Source organism: Amblyomma maculatum, chromosome 10 (genome assembly GCF_055883805.1).
Source record: "Amblyomma maculatum isolate TAMU_Amacu chromosome 10, ASM5588380v1, whole genome shotgun sequence".
Taxonomy (NCBI): Eukaryota; Metazoa; Arthropoda; class Arachnida; order Ixodida; family Ixodidae; genus Amblyomma; species Amblyomma maculatum.
In genome coordinates this window covers 29,567,711-29,575,948 of record NC_139353.1, presented here as the reverse complement: position 1 = coordinate 29,575,948, position 8,238 = coordinate 29,567,711, and positions in this window count along the sequence as shown.

The following is an 8,238-nucleotide window of genomic DNA, read 5'->3' as shown; positions in this document are numbered from 1 at the left end:
ACCCACAGTGGGGGATTGGCCAGAATTCTCGCGCTGAGTAGTGCGAGCTTTGATCTTCTGCCTCCTCGCTTACTCTCAGTGAGGTAATTTGTCAATATTTGCCTAACTACACTACAGATAGAGACAGATTCACTTTCTAATTGTGTTCCAAATTTACAAACTTCAAAAGTTTGCTGAGTATAATTTATTTGCTGCAATTAAATTCCATGATCTTGAAGGCTAGGTTCTTTCAGTCCGTAATTGATTTATTGCACTAATCAAGTATGTGCAGTACATTTGGCTGTCCACACTTAACCCTGCCCAGTCTCTCTCGTGGGTATGTGCCATTTACCAAGGAAAAAGAATCTACGCAGGCGAAATGCTATAGGCCGGCTATGGTAATTTAATTAAGCATTTCAGTTTTACATGCAAATGCGACTCAAAAAATGAGGCCACCGTGTGATTTCAATGCTTGGGGATCTTGAACCTGCACTGCACATACTTTTCTTGTGTCTAGTCTTCATCGAAAGGCAGCCGTCACTTCGGAGATTGAGTTCAAGTCGCCCGGTTCAGTATTGAGTACCCCAACCATAGAGCCACCACCGAAGGCACATGGCGGCAGTTTTCTGCGTGGTGTTGCTGTACATTAAAGAACCTCATAGGGTAGAATTCTTCCTGAGACCTACAACAGCATCTCTCTTTTGCAGGCAACGCTGTTAGAAGCCCATTCCTAAGATGCGTGTGACTCTTATTGTAACAGTAGACGTCAGTGTAACTGGAGGGTGGATACCTCTGAAACAATCACTCAGCCACTAACCTCTTCATTTGTTGCCCTGTTACAACACACGCTTTTTAGACTGCAACCGCAACGTACATTATGCAAAACCAGGTTACATATATATATATATATATATATATATATATATATATATATATATATATATATATATATATATATATATATATATATATATATATATATACGACTCCATCATCGCTCTTACAGAATACATGCAGGAAGTTTGGACCATTGCGAACTACCACAGCAATGGAAGCAGGCAAGCGTGGTCCTAATCCCATACCCGAGCAAGCCCCTCAAACTTGAAAATTTCAGGTCATACTCCCTAACCTCATACTTAGGGCAACTGATTAAGCGAGTCTTGCAGGCTAGGATCAAAATTACATGGAACAAAACGACTTGTGCCCTCATGAAATGGCCGGCTGCCGACCAAGATTGAGTACACAGAATGTGATGCTCAGATCAAAACACGATATCCTGGACGCAGTGTCAAAAGATTCTAAAGAGGACTTGTGGCTTGATTTGACAAAGGCGTTCGTCAACGTCAAGCACGAGGCTATACTCCAGGGCATATCGACATAGGAGCCGGCGAGAAAATATACAATTACGTCAAAGACTCTGTCAAACAGAACCGTCTGTGTAAAATTTCAAGACATCGAGTCCCCCGCTGTGGAGGTAGCGAGAAAGGGCATTGACAAGGCTCTGTGTGATCGCCTTTCCTCTTCAACGTGGCGATAAAATGACTCCCAGGGCCCTCTAGAAATTAAGGGGGCAAAATTCAGCATATACTCGAAAGCTGTCCACCTCTGAATAAACCAAGAGAAGGACACGAACATAGAAAAGCGCTTACAGTAGGCAGCGGATACGGTTGTGGCCTACGCCGCTAACGGGGGCCTCTCGTGCTCACCGCAAACTGTTCGTGCACAATCCTTAATTCCTTAGGCGAAACAAAGAATCAAATTTCGAAATTAAAGTGTGAGGTAAAGCCGTACGTAATGTAGACCAAATCAGAATCTCCATCAATGTATTAGATTATTCCACGTATTATAAATCAATGTATCAGAAAACCTAATACTCAGGTTGTACTCAAGTGCACACGACAGAGTTTTCAAAACTGGAATTATCCGTTGTACCGAATCCCCAAAATACTTTTGGATGTACGCTGATCTGATGTCAAGACCAGCGTGGCGAACGGCCTTATAGCATTATCATGTCATGCGGCCAACAGTCATTATATTCCACAGCTAGGAGTCCGATTCTATGATGGTATAAAGGAAATTAGTACGGACCCACTGTAAAACATCCGCCCAAAAAACTCTACCCCAGCACTCTACGGACACGTGATAAATGGTCTCCGGCTTAATACGCGAAATACAGTTCACACCCCATTGCTCAAAGGGTTCTTTTTCTGCCAGCAATTTCACCACTGGCAGCACCAGTAAACGAAGTTTTCACAGCAAGCTGTGCAGGAATAATTCTGGCCGTGTATCTTGAAGTGAACTGCAGCCATATGAGCAAACTAGAAAAAAAAAAATCAGGTATCAGTGAGATGCGAACTAGACAGACTAGACAGACGATTTAACCAACCAAGCTAACTCCCTTCTCTGGGTGCCCTAAGACGGCACCCAGAGAAGCGAGTCTTTCTCAAGTTCGAATTACGGAGTCCCGATTCGATTCATTGTTCCGTGCACTTACGCAACGTGTCGATATGCCCGCCTTCAGGTACATAGAACACGCCCACTGTAGATGGATGCCTTGCGCAACAGGTTCTCTACTGGTCTGGAGTACCTCTTTTTAGGCCTTGGTTTCTCTGGCGAGATGTAATGACAGCAAGAGCTAGCAGCAGTGAAATTATTTCGCAATCAGGGCTATTTACCACGATGGCGTTAAGGGTGCCCCTTTCTGCAGAAAATGTGCGATTGTCCTTGACGCAGTTAGCGAAAGGTCACCAGCACGCCTCTGGCAGGTAGTATAGATGACAGGTGACTTGATTGGTCAGCAGGTTGCGACAATATGACGTGGCCGCGTGAACGCCACCTAAAGGTAACACACACCCACAGTAGGCGAGAAATGATTGCGGGGAATGTAAATGCACTACCAGCGAATATAATAGTAATTTGTTTGATTATTGTCAATTGAACAAAGAAGTAAAAAAGCCCTATAACCTGGATTCGATTTGATGTTTCAGCGTTCAAATATGTAGCAATAATATATTGCGAAATTTAAGCGGTGGGAATGGTGGGCCTCAATTATGTTTTTATTCGTTTTAACAATATTTCTGCCATTTGTCCCCAGGTGACGCTGCTGTGAGGTCTCGCACCCTTGAGTGAACGAAATTATGCCTCCTTGACCTTTTGGATTGGAAAACATTTATTGTCAGCAATGAGCGATTTGTCGGCGCTACACTTAGATGGCCTCAAGACAGTTGCTCTCGGCGACCTTTTGAGCCCAATCAGTAGCCCGAACTTGCGTTAACGGGTCTGAGCTGGCCAGTATAGCCTCCCACCGCTCAAAAGAAGGTACTGGTAATTCCTAAATCGCACAACTCCTAAAAGCCACACAGCTTTATGTTCATGGCTGATGGCATTTTACCTAACGTGGAAGCTTCCAGCTGTATGCTAAAGCGTCGATGAGATAGACATACAAAATAAGTGCGAGCAATAAAGTACATGCATGATAACGAGAATTCGTATACGATAGTTACTAATGCTGCAACTTTTATATCCACTCATCCCCTTCGCCCAGTGCAGGGTAGCAAACCGGTTGCTTTTACTGGTTAACCTCCCTGCCTTTACTCCTCATCTTCCTCCTCCTCCTCCTCCTTCTCCCCAAAGAAATGCCCCTAAATTTTCAATATGTCTATTACATTTAAAGCATGATATATGACGGTCATGAAAGGAAATTTTAATCATACTGGTTGAGCAAATCTGCTTCAAAAAGTGACTAAACTTAATACGGACTTTTCTGATGCCTATGAATTGTCGCGAAATTTAGAAGCGGTCAAAGAAGCCTTCTGCTATTGCCGTCATTGCCTTCAAGAAATATATTTCTTTTCAGTCTTGACTGTACAAATGATATACGTCTAAGAATTTTCGCTGCTGCAACTCCACTTATTTTATTATCTATGTGCTTGTGCATTTACCAACATTAAGAAAGTTTACAACTTAGATTTCCTTTTAATGGCTGAAGGTGCCGCCATTATTTGTCAGCACGAAAATTTTGATCAATCAGAACCGCCGTTTTGTGATACTTGGCCTTTGGAAAGTTTACCATGTGGTAAGATTTAACTTAAGTGTCCCAAAGCGATATCAGCTATGAGAAGGACGTAGGAGAGCGCTGGGGTGACTTCGACTGCCTGCGGTTCATTAGCTATTACTGATATCAAACAGTACACGGGCGCCCAGTGCTCAGCCTCCATCGAAACACGGACAACGCGGCTAGGGTTGTAAAATCTGTTCTATTTGTTTACTCTACACCCCATCAAGGTGGCCGTAAGCTGGGCAGGTGACACGTAATCACACCGAGACGAAGGACGACGACTTGATGTAATAGACGAAATAACTTTATAATACCAACACAAAGTACAGAAAGGCGTTTACAAAACAGAGGGGTCCAAAGCGATGCGTCAAAACTAGGCATATATTGTGTGGATTATCTCCAGTAGTTACGCATTGCTTAAGTCTAGAGCTGTCCTACTTAGATTCTGTCTGTAGCGTTCTTTTTGTCTCAATAAATCCTGAAAAGATAGCTTAAGGTCACAAGCGCTGCTTGCAATTCTAATGAGTATCATTACTGAAAGCAATAAGCAAATAACGATCTGATTTTCTAAGATATACATCAGAGGTAAGAAATGCCGCTGTCAACCGGCCTGAAGCAGAAACAGTAAATATGCGGCACTCTGTTGCGGCACTCTGTTGACAGCACTCTGTTGCGAACTTGGTCCAAGCTCTACAGCTGACATTGTGGTGGACCAAACACGCACCAGTCTTTCTGAAAAATCAGAATAGAAAAGAGGGTAAATCCATTTATTCGTGACGGAAAGACCCAGATGGGCTGAAAATGAAGCCAAGCTCGACTCTAAAGGGTTACCGTCGGAATCACAGTTCGAAGATGAAACAGAATAACTAGCATTGTCAGACCAAATAAGTTCGCAACACCTTGGACATTCTTCACAATCAAAGCTCGATCGATATGCGAATATAAGTTGATTGACGTTGAGATGAAGTCTTGATCCCGCTCCCGCAGACATCCTGACTTGCTGTGAGGACAATCTGAACACAGAAAACGCACATCATCGCAGGCTTGCTTTTAAGAAGGGCGCGTGAAGTTCTGAGCAGCTGATCGTTGCGCAGATACTACTGGAAGAACGCACATTTTTTCTGAAGATTCATTCGGGAGGACCAGTCACATTCAAAGGCTTCAGCAAAAGGCTGGAAGGCCATTACTGCCTTGTTGCAGGCCCTTTCGTTATTTTCCTGCTGGGTTCTGCACAAGCCGAGGCACATAGTAATAAAGAACACCTGTTTCTCGGGCATCCTGTCGAACATCTTTGGCCCTTCCTGCTCCATAGACGATATGTATGCACTGTACGTCAGCTCCAGTGCTGGTACGTCTGGGAAGATGTCCTTGTCAACCGCACCGAGGCACGCTACGCGTTTCTCATACTCAGCCGCAGATTGTCCAGATATCCATCGATGTACGATGCTTCCGTACGTGTCGACGCCAACCCCTGTACTGTCAAGCGCCCGCACTATTTCTCTCGCGTACTGGTAACCAAGACCTCCATAGTTTACTGCCCGGGTTCCGAATCCATAGAACAAAGGCATTGCTAACGCTGCCATAGAGATGAACACAATATTCAAGGCATGTACGTAGGTAATTACTGGCACGTTGTAGCTACCTGGAGCGCCCAGGAGCTCTGCTTTGGCTATTGGATTTTGCGCGGTGTAACTTCTCATGGCCTGTCGTGTGTTAATCCAGTATTCCATGAAGGAGGAAGCATTGTCAGGGAAGGCGCGATAAATATGGGATAAATCGTCTACCGTGAAAAATTCCTCTGGAGGAAAAAGCAAGGTTTTGAGGTTTTCAAGTTTTGCGATAGTCATGCTCTTGCTACGCCATTCTAGCCAATCCGCATCTCTAATTAATTGTACCGCTTTTTGATAGATTGTCTTTATCAAATCGCCGATTGACAGTCGTTGAAAAGGAGTTAACCGTGAGTAAGCAAAGAGAGTATTGAGCAGCTGGTGGTAGCTGGCCTCCACCTGAGAGGAGCAATAACGGATGCGTGTCCTGTTGGCGTCCGCACCACTTCCCTGGGACATCAGCTGAGAAGGGTCTGCTATTGGGCCATACAAGTCCATGAAGAGCCACAGGACGTGTTGCATCAAATCTTCTTTCTGGAACCTGACGAAAGCCGCGTTGATGACATCGTGCAAATGCGCTTCTTCAAAGATCATCAAATCTTCTTTAGAAAGATTCGTGTCGGGTCGAAGGTGTTCATTAAGGAGTTGCACCATGTCACTAGCGAAGTTTACGTAGCTGGATGCGTTGCCGAGAGAAAATGTTCGCAGTGTGTCCCTCGTCGATGCCCCCTTGCTCAAAAACATGCGGAAGATGGTCCTCCTGGTCTCGTAGCTGAGGGAAATGGCGCTATCACTAGTATCCACGCCCTGTCTTTGACTCCACCGCTTGCGATACTCGTCAGTGCCATTCATTCCATCCAGTTCTGCCAGCCACTCTGCTATCTGCGGATTACGGGTGATAAGTACTCTGCAATATGGATGGTAAGCATCCCGGGGCAAGATGGCAACCCGGAACCATAAAGGCGCCTGCCAGTTGTACGCGACGTACGCAAGAACACCAAACACATTGGCCACTGGCTTTCGCTGGTCGGTCGATGGAAGCTTCAGCATATCCATAAACAACTTTACGGCATTATCGGTCGATGGATTGTTTGTCAAACAGCTATTGTACATGGCAGCCGCCTTGTTTCCAACATGTAGAAACTCTTTCCCGTCTTTAATTAGGTCCTCCAAGCCATCAAGCCAGCGTTGGCGCATGAATGCATGAGTGGAAGTCGACATGTCCACGCCGTATATGTCACCTGAAGGTATTCTGTGACGAGGGCAGACAAACGCGTCGAAGTCGTGGCACGGGTCTACACTTTGATTGAGGACGGCGTTAAGTAAGTTCCTGTGTTCAGCACAATCGAGCGTCATGCACAGCCAGCCTCCCTGATCACTTCTGTATCCGGTGTACGCCATTATGGTTGTCAGCACAGCCCCAGTGATGAGAATGACGGAGGCAAATGCTGCAACCGTCTTGGCGTCCCGACAAGGGAGGTATTTGACTAGGCCCTGGGAAGGTGGTGTCTGCCCCTGCGAATGTAAGGAAGATATGATGCAGACAAATATTTACAAATGAAATGTAATTAGTTTAATTACACCAATCAACAGATAACTAGAATAAATGCCTAATTTTCACTTATTTTTCACTGTCAAAGCCAGTAAAGTGTTTAGATACAAGGAAAACGGAGCGTAGGACGACGATACTGTGCCAACTCGAAGTGTGTGAAGTTTTAGGAGTAAATACCCGTATTCTTCATTACCTCATCGAATTATTTGAACATTATTATGAAAAAGAAACGTTCAGTAATTGTCAGAATTCTGGAGTACACATGGAATACTACACAGGAAAATGAATTAATAACAAGCTTGTCGAACAAATACGTAGCCCTTCACTGCGACGACACGTTTTTCAATCGCACTTCATCCCTTTCCTCAGGATTCTGCTTAGGCATCCACAGAAGCTGCTTAGAGAATCTTATTTAAGTTTTCTTTGGCGGGATTTAATACCAAGAAATAACAAAAGGGGCATGAATGACGTGGGATAGGAGGATTTGGTATAAATTGAGGCCGCCTGGCGTTCTTTAAGATGGTCTAACATATCGCATGGCCCCGCCGGGGTGGCGCAGTGGTTACGGCGCTCGACTACTGTTCCCAAGGACGCGGATCGAATCCCGGCCTTGGCGGCCACTTTTCGATGGAGGCGAAAAGCAAGGCGCCCGTGTGCTGTGCGATGTCAGTGCACGTTAAAGAACCCCAGGTGGTCGAAATTTCCGGAGTCCTCCTCTACGGCGTCTCTCATAGCCTGAGTTGCTTTGGGACGTTAAACCCCACAAACCAACCTAACATATCGCATGGAGAAGGGGTTTTTCAACTTTCTACATGCCGGGCCCCTCGACCATGGGTCACCGGTGACTCTATGATAATACAAGCTATGTGAATGCTATCAATGACCTCACCGAGTTCTTAGTTTGTTAGCTTGTTTTGGAGTCATTTGCTTGAGCCTATTGATAGAGCGAAATATCTGAGTGTTGCAGCCTTAGCCCCAGTAACACCACCTTACTAGCATTCCGTGGTTTTTTGTTCGTTTCTACTCGCTTTCCGATTATAGAT